The 14,692-nt window shown below is 40.2% G+C and overlaps 1 protein-coding gene across 5 annotated transcripts in view; it reads left to right on the top strand.

The window, feature by feature from the left end:
• The window catches only part of BICRAL (BICRA like chromatin remodeling complex associated protein), a 136,403-nt gene that overhangs the window by 46,863 nt on the left and 74,848 nt on the right, over positions 1–14,692 (top strand). For all 5 annotated transcript variants that reach the window (XR_012586092.1, XR_012586091.1, XR_012586093.1 and 2 more), the window contains exons 13-14: positions 18–3,580; positions 7,322–7,471. The gene's annotated coding sequence lies outside the window, so the exon portion shown is untranslated. The remainder of the gene's footprint in view (positions 1–17; positions 3,581–7,321; positions 7,472–14,692) is intronic.

Here is a 14,692-nt window from a genome sequence, read left to right on the forward strand (position 1 = left end):
GTGATTGAATTTTTCAGAAAGTACGCTGAGATTCTGATCTAGTAAAGCTGTTGTGCTTGGAACTTCAACACTTTATTTTTGGAGGCTATGAAAACGAAGGATTGGTGAAGTGCACTGCCTCTCAACTTGGAGTAGGGCCTGCAGTGTTGAAAGGTAGAAATCTTTATGGTTAGTATTCATTATTTTGTCAGTGAGACAAAATAAACATGCATTTTGAATGCTTCTTACGTGGATTCAGACAGTAAAAACATGAATAAAATCAGTTATACGTTATTTTAATCTCCGTTTCAGTTAGGATGGCTAAGCATCTGGGATTTTTTTTTTTTTTCTCTTTATCATATCCCTGTAGAAGTACCAGGTAAACTTTCTGGGTTGGGAAACATTTGAAGTACAGTTTATCGTGCAGCTGTCTTCACTTCAGAGTATCTTTTTGTTACAAGAACACAGTGTATTTTTTTAATTGCCTTTCAATAGCATTTTTATGGTGGGGTTTGTAATGTTTATTCCAACATTCAGAATTTCTGAGGATTTGGGCATGTGTGTTAATGTGTTTATTTAGGAAAAGTTAGGACACCTTTCGTTTTGAGGATCCGTGTAAAGAAAAAAAATAATTGCCAGAATAAGCTTGGCACAAGGAAAGGTATGTAAGTAATTTTCAACCTTACAGAAATTCCTCTTCAGGAAGTGTTTTCTTTATAAGCCTTTGAATTTTCCCTTTAGAATTGTACACGCTTTTTCTTGGAGTTTTCACAGTGATGTCAGACAGCTTCAAGAAATGCAAGGAACAGACTTAATGACTTGGGGTCACCTGTCACTTTTGCTAAAGAAAGTCATTGCAGAAAATAAGCAAGTTCCAGTGAAGATCTGAGCAGCAGCAGCTCTGGTGCGCTGATACAATACATTGCACACAGATTTCAGATTGCAGTAGTGGTGGGTATACTGAATTATTTCTTTATAATTTAAGGATCGGCATTTGTCTCTCCATGCTAATAGTCTTGCAACTCGTCGTTGTACTGGAAATTGAAAAAAATGTATCTGTAATAACTAGTTGCAATAGCAAGCAAACTTGAACAAGTTTGCTGTGCTAGGGAAAAGAAACATAAAAGGACGCAAAGTGTCCAGCTGAACCAGTATTTTTGGTGTAAAAGCAAAAGCCTCTGAAGTTGCCCCGTTGTGTCCTGAGCATAAAACCCTGCTTTATTTTTTTCTAGACTTGTTATCATACAGTTTTGTGGGGAAAAATGTTTCACAAATGGAGGAAGAAGCTAAATCGGAACGTAAGGCTCTTCTGTAGTATACTCTTCACGTGGCCTTGTACACGAGCTTTTGTATAGGTTGGTGCCATGGTTTCTGCAGATCGCTAGCCTTCAGGAATAGTGCTCAGTCTGCTGCTTTTGCACTGCAGGATTTTTTGGAGGAATTTCTTCCAATTTTTTATTTTTATTTTTTTTCCTCGAGGAGCGAATCATAGAATTGCTTAGGTTGGACAAGACCATTAAGATCATTGAGTCCAACCGTTAACCTAACAACCAAGTCAAACGAGGGGTTCATGTTTGATGTAAATTGTTGGAATTATATTAATGAAACGACAGCAATTTTAGAATTCAGTGGTTTGAAGAGTAAGTAAGCTTAGTTAGTCCATGCTTATACATCTGGACAGCTTTTTCTGTTTCAGTTAGCTTTTGTGTCTACATAGCTTTACGTTACATAGTGTAGTCATACCAGAGGCCAAATTTTCAAAATTATCCTGCACTCTTGGCTGTACAAGCGCCTTACTGTAACGTGTTTATTACAACTTGTGAAGATAGTGATGTTTCATTCTAATTAGTTTACGGAAACATCCTTGTCCCGATAGAGCTCCACTATCTCTGCACACCACTGAGGTGGAAGTAACGTAGACCTAACTCTGATATTCCTTTCTAAACACCTGGCATGTAGGGCCTGATCCACAGTCTGTTAAATTAGTGGAAAGATGATTTTCAATTAAGGATTATGGTGGTAGTACTTCTCTTTAAAAAATAAAAATTAAAAAAGCATGAAATTTGATTGATGTAATACCGTTGGGTGGAAGGTGATGCATGGACTCTCAGACTCTACAATGATGAGCATCTCGGCACTTAGGTAGGTACCATTATGTAATTCATGGTATTACTTGGGATGGTGATTGAATAAAATGTTTTCATGTAAGTAGGCTGCTATTTTTTCCTCTAATGATTTTACATTTTTAATAATTGCTGCAAAGTTCTGAAAATACCAAGCTTTACTCTCGTCTGTGAACTTTGACTCCGAAAGTTTATACAGACATGTGAAACCATGTGCGAGTCTTGGTGAGAAGTCACTTCAAGTAGTTCATTTCAGGTAAGGGCTACAGTGGCTGGAATTATAAAAGTGAGCTAAAAATAGTTGATATTTATATGAGGCTACAGTCCTGTCTGGGTTATTGTTACCAAAAGTCAAGTTCAGCAGCTGAGATTAAATTCAGAAGTTACAAATTGTGAAGTTTAATTGGAGAAGTACGAGATTGAAATTATTAAAAAAATGCATGTCATTTCTGAGCCATGTCTCAGCAATTGGATTCTCATTGACTTCAAACTCTGGGAATTGCTTCAGATAACACTCAAAACTGACACCTTTTTGAAATTTTCAGATGGCATCTAAATGACACTGGAAAAAGGTGCTTGTTTTTTAAACTTCTCATATAGCTTCTAAGCTGCAATCACGAATTATGCTGTTATTTTTGTGAGTGAATTCCATTTGCTGACACGTCAGGCAGCTAATAGGCTTCACGAGAGCTGCATGCAGCATGTACTTAATTTGCATACAGAAAAACCTCCGTTAAAGAAACTTTGGCTTCAGTGATTATTGTTATTGGAATCAAGGGGCTAATATTATAAATATGGGTATTTAGATGCTTTTCATACACTACAGAATTCAGCCACTGGGCCAGCACTGACAAAATTTGTATATGAATGTCCATTTTGTGTTCTCTAGAGTACTTTAAGTGATGTAAATGAATTTTTTTCTGCACTACTATTGAATTTGAGTAACTTAAAATTCCGTTCTAAGCTAATTTAATCTCAGAATTTCTTCCAAGGTCTCATTCCAAAGTGCAGTAACACACTGAAACTATAGTTCAATTATCTAATACATGTTTTAGGCTCTTTTTTTTTTTTTTTTTTTTTTAGCCATACTGTGGTTGATGTGTGTGTGGTGTATATCCTTTACGTGAGCAGCAGCAGAGTGCGACACTGTTGGAAACCTGCTGTAGTTCATTTCACAGCCTGATACTGGTAGGTGTACTTGGGGCTGATAAATGGCAAACAGAATAAAAATGCACGTGGTTAGTAATGCTTGGGTTGAACAGTTCAATTTCACCTTGCTTTCAAGGTAAAATTAATCAGGGACTAGGGGATTTGGAAAGCTCCTATTAACAGAGGCCAGTAACAGACCAGTCTGCTGTTCCTGTGAAGGGTTGGATACCAAGTGCTCAGGAACAGGGACTTGGAAACCTTTGCGTACAGAGAAGGAAATTCAGATGAAGAAGACGAGGCTCCAGGGTTTGGAAGAGATGAGCAGGAAGGTAGGTAGGGGGGTGTGGGGGATGGATTTTGTGGGGACTCTTAGGGATTTGAATGTCTAAACTTGATTTTAAAAAGACAGAATGTACTGTACACACAGGAAGTTGTACAGGATTGTATCCGTTTCTGTATTGGATCACATTTAATTATTTACATATTAAAAAAAGTATTAAACATACGGTCTTTTATTTTCCCCTTGCACCTCTGAAAATACCTGGGTGATACTGGGTGAAGAATTAATTCAACAACATAGTGAATATTCTGTGTGGATGTAGATTTGTATGTCTTACTGTTGCATGGATGGGCTCAACGCACAGTTTGAAAGCTGCTTGTGAAATAGCTAATATGCAAGGTCTGGTTTTAAATTGAGCAAGAACATTAGTAAAAATTATCGGTAAACTGCGAAATATTGTGGAATTGGGGAAGTGTCATCCTGATTCTGAACAAACATCATTGGCAAACGTATTCCTTATCAAGAGGTAGGGAAGGTGTGGAATCTATTTGCTCCTGAGCCGTTTTTTTTCTGAGGTTTAATTTTCCCCGTTGATAGAAAAGAGTAAATTTTGATATTTTAGTGAGAATGTATACAACCTTTTGACACCTGCAATAATTAGCATTCACTTTATGAGAATCGGATATGTTACTCTTGCCTATTGAGGCAATATTTGACTTGAAGTCTGTTTTTGTTGTGTGTATAGAGAGGTAGAGGAGAAGCAGCAGACATAAATTGTTAAAGGTGTGTTGTTTTATAGAACAGCCAAACAAATAAGGATTTTTGCTTGGTTCTTGCTTCCCCTCCTTTACTTAACGAGGCTGCAGGAGCTTTGGTATTGATGAGTTGACTTAGTCTTCCGTAAAAGGTTTAAAAAAATGAAAGAGAGGGTGGAAAGCAGAGTACTCAGTGCTGTGTGTGTGTGTGTTTGTCCATTCCAGAGGTAGTCAAATAACAACAGGTTCTGTGCAAATAAACAGTAGGTTTCAATTGTCTGCTGCTAATTATCACCCAAATTTGATTTGCACGCTCTTCAAAGGGACTCATATCTTTCCATTTAGTTATTTGTTTCAGTGCGATGAATCTTTAATTCAAACCAAACGTGGGTCAATTTCCAACTGGAAAAAGAAATGCGAGGAATGTGTTTATCCGCGGTCATATCAGTGTGTCTCTTTAGTTCTATATATGTGGTGATTCATGGCCTCAGTGGGGAGGTGAATTTGTGTCAGTCCGTGAATTGGCTTTGCCTGTTTGGCAAGTTTGTAAAGGGTTTGGTCAGTTGTAGAAGGGCTTAAATAATTGTGCCTAATGGAATGGTTCTGGTGGGCTTTAAGTAATGAGGGGAAGTTTTAAAGTTCTACAGATGTAACAACATCTCATTCTGAGTACATTTTTCCCAGATATTGTTTTCCCTTAAGCAGCATCATGTCAGTTGGTCCTTTGTGTGCACACTTTTTTTTCCTACTCTAGTAATTTTCTTCTTAATCTTTATAGGCTGGGTATTTATTCCTCTCTCTGTAGTGATGCAGCCTAAAATCTCTGAGGGCATTGAAATAACGGTTGCATGCCTTTCCTCCACCAAAAGCATCAATTACAAGATAGAGGCCTATAATGAGAAAATAAGGCAATTTAAGAAACTTCTGATGCAGTGGTTGAGTAAGTAAAAGTCGAGCAATACCTTAGAAATCTTGCAGTGCTGCGTTGTCTGGATGTTGTCCTGGGTAGACGGCTGTAGCTGACCCTGCTTGAGTAGGGGTGTTGGACAAGATGACCTCCAGTGGTGTCTTCCAGCCTCAACCATTGTGTGATTCTGTGCCAATAACATTCAGTAAAAATTGTGAAGAATGGATTTTTAAGTGTGCAGTACTAAATGTAACTTTGGTTTCACTGACTGTTGTTTTGAATTGAACTTTTGGGGGCCACACAGGTGATGGGTGTATTGAAAAATGCATTGCTTTCAGTTGTGTATAACCTAGAAAGAGAAGATATTGTTAGAAACATGTTAAAAGATTGTTGCCAGTCAAAGGTATTTTAGTATTTCAGAAAAAAAACAAACCAAAACGAATAGAATTACAGCTGCCTGTATGACTATTTATCCTGCATAAAGAGCATGTTTTTAATTTTTATTTAAGTGATGTGAACACCTTAGCACTGCCCTGTGCCGGTGTCATACAGTGCATTCACATGCTTACACACACTCACCACATTACAGCCTTTTGGACATGCAATTATCCTTGCCTGTCAGCTGGCTTTTTAATTACATGACTGCCTGCCCTTCTTCCAAGGCTGGCTGTCTCAGTGTGCAGGGCAGCACAGGAAGAATAATAGAATCATAGAATTGTCCAGGTTGGAAGGGACCTTTCAGATCATCTAGTCCAACCATCAACCTAACACTGACAAAAAACATCACTAAACCATGTTCCTCAGCACCACATCTACCTGTCTTTTAAATACCTCCGGGGATGTGACTCAACCACTTCCCTGGGCAGCCTGTTCCAAGGATTAATTACCCTTTCGGTGTAAAAATTTTTCCTAATATCTGATCTAAACCTCCCCTGGCGCAACTTGAGGCCATGTCCTCTTGTCCGATCGCCTGTTACTTGGGAGAAGAGACTGACCACCACCTCTCTACAGCCTCCTTTCAGGTAGTTGTGGAGAGCAGTAAGGTCTCCCCTCAGCCTCCTTTTCTCCAGACTAAACAAGCCCAGTTCCCTCAGTCGCTCTGCGTAAGACTTGTGCTCCAGACCCCTCACCAGCTTTGTTGCCCTTCTCTGGCAATGCTCCAAGTACCTTCTAGTGTAGTCAGGTCTATCTAAAGGCTTGTCTGCCTGCTGTGTAGAAGTTACACCAAGTCTAATGAGGCTGAAGCTCCATCTGAACAGCATCTCCGTTCCCTAGGTAGGAGTCTTGTCCCCTAGCAAAATGCTTAGCATTGATTCCCGGTTCCTTAGCCTTCCCCAAGAGTCACACTTCCTTCTCCGATTGACTCCACTGGGAGGAGACTGCTGATCTCCCGGATCCCTGGGTACTGCCAGTGCCAGTCTTCGTGAAGCCAAAATAGCAACTGGCAGTAAAGTAGGTGTCATCTTTAGCAGAGCTGGCTCTTGAGTATTTCCCAAACACCGCAGCTACTGATCCTCTGTTGGGGGGTCTGATATATGCTATAGCTCCTAACTCCAGGTGGTCATAAAGTGTTCGCTGGATGGAGTTGAATGCTCTTCATTTTAACAGGCCTTGCCTGTTTTCACCATTAAAAATATTCAATGTCCATCCTCATCCACAGCCTCTGTCAGTTCCCTAGTCTGTCATCTGCTGCTGCAGTAGCTGCCAGCTTCCCTCTTGAGAACAGTCTTGATCTCTTCCTTCAGCTCATGGTGAAAGCGGTGCTGGCAGCTGCTCTCTGAGCACAGATGGCAAACTTAGAAGGTCCTTGTTCAGACATTTGAGCCTCTGCTGCTTTTTCTGCACCTTGAAATCGGTCTTCGTGATAGAAATTTATTATTTATTTAGTGCCTTTGTGCTGTAAAGGATCGGCCAAAGAGCAATCTGCCATCCAGCTGGCTAGGCACTTAACAGCCACAGCAGGGAAAAGGGTGAATCCAATCAGTGAACTGCTGCCTATAAAGGTGGTATTGAAGTCCTAAGCCAGCCCTGCTAATTGGTAACAGCTATTTACAGTTGCATGTAGTTTTGGTACAGATTCTTGCAAAAAATTGTTATTACAGACTCCTGTTTCCTCTTGTGCCTGTAGGAATGTATAGACCTTCCAGGGTCAGGGTCCTCACGAAGCAGGGGTGCGTGGTGCCGGTTTGGTGGAGGTGTTGGAGCCTGCCCTAGTTGTTGGCGTGCCCGACTGCACTGAGCCCCATGCAGGGGTCTGGCCCCCTTTACCCCCAGCCAGGTGAGTGAGTGTAGGCTTAAATCGCTTGTACCTCTGGATAATGAGTATTCGGGAGTGTTTTTTATTTTTGTTTTCCCAAGAGAAGGAAGAAGGAATTTGGGGCAAGTAAAAACTACAATCTGGGTAAGAGCTAAAATTTGCTCTGCAGACCCATTTTTTTTCTGCAAAATGCAGAGAATTTCTACTTCTCAGAAAGAAAGAACGTGTATAGATTGTGTAAGCAGACAGACACAATGGCACTCCAAAGTGTGAATTTCTCCCAGCTGTTTTAATCGAGTGTTGATTTTAAAACCTAATTTCACTGCTGCTTGCTATGCAATTAACACCCAGTTAATACATTTGGTTAGTTCAGCTGTGTGGTACCGTACTTTGTGTTGGGGTGGGTGTCAATATGGACACTTTAATGAAAATATCTGTTTGAGACAAGTGAGTAGTCAAAGAGCAAACAAAATCTCAGCCAATGGAAGCAGGAATAAGCTAGGAAAAGCTGGTCATTCTGTAATTCTATTAAAATTAATTTTAATAAAGTGTTAATTTCTGTTATGCCCCCCAAAAAACTATGGCAAAAAGAGAGGGAGCTGAGAGACAGGAAGTTAAAAAATGTTAGAATCAAGTAAAAGGGAACCCGACAAAATAGTGGCTGATTCAGAAAAGGTGAACTGGCTGCCTCCAAGTAAACTTGTCATACAGGAGAACAGGACAGCTAACAAAACGAATATAAGCATCAGGTGAGGTCAAAAAACTTCTATTAAGAATATCGAATTCTGTTGCAGAATACTAACAGAATAGTAATTACTGCCTGGCATAACAGCAATGGAATTTGGTGGTACAAGGTTTTGAAACCTACGGCACAGTGAGATGAAAACCCCACCCTGATTGAGGAGACTCTGCACTTTTTAGTGAGAAAATGATTTGCAAGAGTCACAACTTCCAAGGCAGTTTAAGATCTGACCACCTCTCAGCAGTGGTCTCTAAAGTTGCTTCTCTGAATCTCCTGTAAATTTAATGATGTTCTATACTAATAAAACAAAAACAGGGTTTTTACTCACTTAAGGTTGAACATGTGAACAGGAAACTATTTCCAAAAATTCTGGAGCTTTCTGTGCTGGGGAAGGGGTATTTCTCTCGATTTAAAATTTCCATGTTTTATCAATTCTTGGTGACTGTGGTTTGCGCATCAGTTTCACGATTCTCCACGAGGTGGAGGAAGCAGCTTATGCTTCGGCGTGTGCTGGGGAGCAGGCTCTGGCGTGGGGAAGGGGCTGTGGGGCGGCTGTGCAGCTGTGCCAGCTGTGCAGGGCTCCTGCTCCCCTCCTCTCCCCGCGCTGCCTGTCGGACTGCACACAGGGAGGCTGCAAGAGCAGGCTCTTAAGGTTTCTTGCTGGTTTGCTCCTTTTAAAAATGATTAATGTAGATGTCAATACTAGGATTCATCAGGAGGTCTTTAAGGGCTTCGTGAAGGGTGCCAATGTGATCACGTCTGCTCTTCCATCAGAGGAGCTTAGTCCCGCAGCTGTGCAACGCCTGTCCTGTGGTCATACAGGCAGGTCGTGGCTGGGCTGGCAGATAAACCTGGTTCTCTGAGATTCAGTGTGCTGCAGCGTATTCACTCCGGGAGATCAATTTCATTATAAAATCAGCGTTCTTTATGGATAAAATACAGATATGGATATGGATAAGTATGGATAAAATAGGAGAAAAACCAGCTAATGTCTGTAATTAAAATGGTGTAACTTGTATCAGGTTTCTGCTAAGGGCTCTGGTTTTGAGAACAGTGTTTCAGGTTTTCTGTTGACCATGGTGGGATTTGGAAGGACCTAACCTTGCACAATTAGCCCCAAGCTTGTGTGTCTCAGAGTCCTGCGCTTTCGGTCTTTGCAGATCCTAAAAATCAAAACCCATGTAGTTTGCAATTTCCTTTCGTTGTCTTAAACGCTATCATCTGATTTTTATTTTTGCCTGTAATGAAACAGATCAGCCCAACATAGAAAATATTGGTTAGTTTTAAAATTAAATTCAGTTGATTTCCGTTGGAAAAAAGTTCTCTCTTAATACTCGCGTATGCACGACACAACACTACTTTTGTTTTAGGTGGTCATCTTATGGCAGATCACGTGAGTTATTTTTCAGGACATTAAAGTGTATTTGCAGTTGTGCTAAGGTTGTTTCTGAGTTGCACAGGGCTAACTCAGTTGTATCAAAATAAAAAGCCATTGGAATGGGATGTTACTGGAGTGATTTACAATAAGTGAACACTGAAGTAGAACTGAAGACTTAAATAGCAAATTGCTTGGAAAGAAGCCTGGAAAGGGGTTTTGAGGAGCCATTTCATCCTTGATACGTGATTGTACAAGGTCATTTCACTTCTCTTTAGCCCAGACGTTTTCTGTGAGCTGCTGTTTCTGTGTTCCCAGAAGCGTTGTGTTGCCATAAATGAAGCGTCTGTGAGCTGCAGTGTGAGGTTAGAAAGGAGTGGGAGGTGACGAGGGTGCAGACTTGATAAATGGTGTTGCCATCAGGGAAAATGTCCATGAACCTGTTCTTAAATGTACAAAAGGAGTGTATTCTACAATGTCCCAAAGCTTTTATTTTCTGGGGGCGAGGGCAGATGATTGGTATACCTTTACTGGTATTATTTGTGCCAGTTCCTTAAAGGAAATCAACAACAATATTTATTTTTCCCAGAATGCATGATGGCTTCTTCCAGCATAGCTTTGCCAGTTAGGGCTATACTTTCTTCTTGCTTCTGATTGATATACCTATGATAGTAACTCATCTAGCTCATAGCCGGGACTTTGACATTTCTAACAGCTTGGATATGTGATCTGTACTTCAGGTGAGGTTTGGTCTCTGTTCTTTTACATATGTTAGCTTGTGACAAACTAAATAACATTAAGATAAACTCTACTGAAAGAAGTTCACAGGAGTCAAGCTTTTCTAGCTTCTGTGGCAGCTAAAAGAATATATTTTGTTACTGAAGACTCAGTTCATTAGTGGCAGTCTGTTAGTGTGGTAAATCAGTCAGATAACCAAGCCCCAATTCCTCTCTAGAGGTTTAAAATTGAGGTGACTGTAGTTATTAATAGAATCTTAGCTTTAACAGAAATCACTCTGCATCAGTAATATAGAAATTTAATAGTAACGTGCTTTCTCTGGGTGGAGGGGTAAATATATGGGAACATCCTCCAAACTACTTGAAGAAAAATGCATTTATCCTGAAGAACACAACGTTGGCCAGAGAAAGCTGATCTCCAGAGCTGTGCTAAATTCTGTGAGTTATCTGTCCCAGAAGAGGCAAAACTTGTCTCCAGAGACTTGAAAGAATATATTGGCTTTGCTATTTTATTATTGATACAGGACTCAATTTGGGCAATACCTGCATGGGAGGTAGGTCACATTGAGTAAGATGGGCCAGCAGTTGCCTTAAAGCTTTACTCTGCTTTCTGTCTGGGTGAGAAAGGGAGGGACTGCCTGAAATTCTCGAGCAACAGCAGGTTCAGAACAAAAAACTGATGGGGAGCTGCAGAGAAAGCTCTGTCGATTTGCCTGTGGGGTGCGGGTGGAGTGAGGACCAGCCTGTTGGTCTGGTCCTCTCTCTCCTCGACGGGGGGTGGCTCCTTGCTGATCCATGCCCAGGGCTCCCTCCATCCCTGTCGTCATGGACGATTGATATAAAAATGAGGCAATAACAAGCTATAGGAATCAAATTTTACTGGTGTAGTTCAGAATTCCAGCAAATAGAAGCGAGCGTGAAATGAAAGCTGTCTCCTTCTGTTGGAATGATGGCTTTAGTAGCTCAAACTGCGACCAGTCTCCTGATACAGGAAGATCTGTTTCTCAAAGCCTGCAACAGCAATTTTTTTCTTGTGTAATTCATTATCCTGTCTGCTAGTTCCCTTCATCACAAAGATGCTATCACTTCTAATCTTTTTAAAATCTTTATCAGGCCTTCTTTTATTTGCTGGTAGCTCAGGCTGACTGAAAAAAAATAATCTATAAAACATGTGGTGAAGTGAAAAATACACCAAAATTTCACTTCAGTGCTCTGGCCAAATGTATCTTCTGGGAGTTGCTACTCTAGCCTGCTCTGTGCTGGAGAGCCATTTTTCTCATCTTCACTTGTGCTGCAAAATTGTGCTTCCTCTTACGCGGAGGCCAAACGCATCTTGAGAAAAAACTGCTCGGTTTGCCAAACATGCAGCTGATGACACGTGTATTTATGCTCCCTGGCAAAGTAAGTTAAACAAACAGGGACTAAGTTGGGCAGACATTATAGGAGGTAATACTTCATTATAACTCGACCATGAGCAGCTTATTCTCCTTTCCAATTATGGCATCCCTATGCATCACTTTCCCAAGAGAGGAGTATTCTGGGACAAAAAACTTACGGCATATAAATTCATGAAAGCGCAGTAACTGTACAGTAGGGGACAGTAGCTGGAATGAAGGGTCTGAGCACATGTACATCTGTCCCATTTTGTTATAAAAGCATGGTTGTTTCTACCTCAGATATTAAACTGTTAAATTAATTCCTGAAAACTCAGTCACTCGTTTCTCGGTGTGCCTGAATTCAAGCCGCGTTTCAGTAACATCAGGTTCTGTGCAAATAAACAGTAGGTTTCAATTGTCTGCTGCTAATTATCACCCAAATTTGATTTGCACGCTCTTCAAAGGGATTCATATCTTTCCATTTAGTTATTTGTTTCAGTGCGATGAATCTTTAATTCAAACCAAACGTGGGTCAATTTCCAACTGGAAAAAGAAATGCGAGGAATGTGTTTATCCGCGGTCATATCAGTGTGTCTCTTTAGTTCTATATATGTGGTGATTCATGGCCTCAGTGGGGAGGTGAATTTGTGTCAGTCCGTGAATTGGCTTTGCCTGTTTGGCAAGTTTGTAAAGGGTTTGGTCAGTTGTAGAAGGGCTTAAATAATTGTGCCTAATGGAATGGTTCTGGTGGGCTTTAGAGTAAAGAGTGCAAGTCCTGAAGTTACACAGGCACAGAAGAATTTCGTTAGACTTCAATTCCCATCCTACCTATAAAAAGATATCTGTGCGAGGATGAAATGGAGAGATGGGATAACGCAACATAGACTATTTTCTACTGATTGAATCTGAACTTAAAAACGTGTATATTATATTTTACGCAGTCTCCTTGGTTGTCACCGTGACCCTCTGCCATGTGCATGGCCATAAAATTTCAGTCACAGAACTGAAGGAATTCTGGACATTTTTCTTTGTAAAATAAACAGAAAGCACCAAATGCAAGCAAGAGGGCTATAGCAACAATAAAATTTCATTGTAATAAATACCACATGCGATCACGATTTACGAAGCAGACAATAAAGACTAATTTAAAAAGAGAAATCCTTCTATTCTCTTTCATGTGGCTAAAGGCAGCATCATTTCTGGCTGTCTTTACTGGAGATTGATTCAAAGATTTAACACCCCCTTCTGTTTTTCTTCTCCTGGAAGCTTGGAGGAGGATACTTTATTAACTTGCTATTCTTTAGATTCACATCTGACCTCTGTTTTCTTTTAACATGGAGGTAGTTGGTAGGAGTTTGGGTTTTTTTTTCCTGCAAAGAACTTTCAAGATAATTCTGTAGTATGATGTAGCATTTCCTGCATTTATTTATTTTGTTTCTAGTGACTGGAGTAAATGGACCTTATTTTAGATAAGTCCATGAATACTGAAAAAAACCCTCCTCAAAATCTGTATGTTGTCTTTTGATACTTTCAAGATAGGTTGTTTAATGTCTCAGCAAAAGAAGAACATCTTTTGGTTTGGTGCCCAAACAGTCAGCTAAGTCTGAATTGGTGACCTAATGTAAAAATGTTTGCTGCTGTCAGTGGAGGAAGGATTTAAACTTTATGGCAAGTATTTCTTACACCTCACTGTTTCGGGCTTCTGTCAGTCACAATTAAAATCAGGGTCCTTCTGAAGTGGAGCTGTAGTTACAAAATGAACATCACGTGCATTTTTACTGTGGCTGTATCTATAAGGTGCATCTCAACAGGGTTTGATACGGTGAATTCTTCTTTGATGAATGGAAACTTTTCTGTTTGTCTGGATCAGTGTTTCTGGATTCCAGTGCTATGTGACTGGTTAATCTCCATAATATTTTTATGGTTTATTTTCACTCCTGCCAAATCCAATCCAAATAGTTGTATGTTTTCTTCCTACAGTGGAGGTAGACTATGTGCTGGTAGAATAAGTACAACATGCAAGACACATTAGGATGTATAGGATAGTAGTTTTCTGTTTGGATTGTCTCAACATTGTTGGCAAAGGCAGGGGATCTTATTTAACAAACATAAAAGTAGTAATAGACTTAGAAAAAAATGCTTGCCTATAATGATAGGAGTGGGATAAATCTTAAGGTAAGGATGTTCAGATTTGTAGATGTATTTCATGTAAATTCCATGAGTGTTTTGTAAGGTTTGGTTGTGATGTATGTGGCTATATTGTGATGCCTGTGGCTATTCTGCTCAGATATGAACAGCAACATGGGAAAAACTTTGTCTTTTTATATTCTCAGGTCCTTCAGGTAATATCTAAAATTACTTGTCTCTATTAGAGTGAAGCCCTAAAGGAATGGTCACCTCTGTGCCAGAGATTTTGAGTGTGGATGGTGGTGGGCTCTGTTAAATTATTCAAAGGTTTAGCCATAATCTTCATAGCAGTTGAAGCTCACTTTAGTAAAACCTTTTTAAGGAACTTCTTTATGTAGGTTAGCTGCCTGCAGCAATGTTTATACCATACGAAGCACAATACCATTGCTGCAATATCTTGGAATGACGCAGTTTTGTGGGAGGATCTCTGTTCCTGTTCTCATTCCACTAAAGACTCGGAGTCGAGACTCTGGGAACTTGTGAATGTGATGGATACTGTTGGGAATCAATCACCAGTTCTGAATGAACACATGGGCTTTCTCTTGAGCCATTGTATAGCAATAACTGGTACCCTTCAGGATTTGCATTGCACATGCTTGTTTCACAGTTCTCCGCAGTCTAGAATTTCCTTTTGAATTGAAAATTCAGAGAAAACGAGGGCTTGAAAATGGGGTCCAACTCATATACCTTCACGGGTAAGCGAAAAGACATGGGAGAAGCCCCTAATCGCACGGTTTTCTGACTTTCAGATCATCTCCTTGTTGTGTATCTGGCTCTAAGTGCAATCATTTCTGTGGGAACGATTACGAACTCTGGTCCTTCATT

The sequence above is a fragment of the Larus michahellis genome, chromosome 3, assembly GCF_964199755.1.
Source record: "Larus michahellis chromosome 3, bLarMic1.1, whole genome shotgun sequence".
Classification (NCBI taxonomy): Eukaryota; Metazoa; Chordata; class Aves; order Charadriiformes; family Laridae; genus Larus; species Larus michahellis.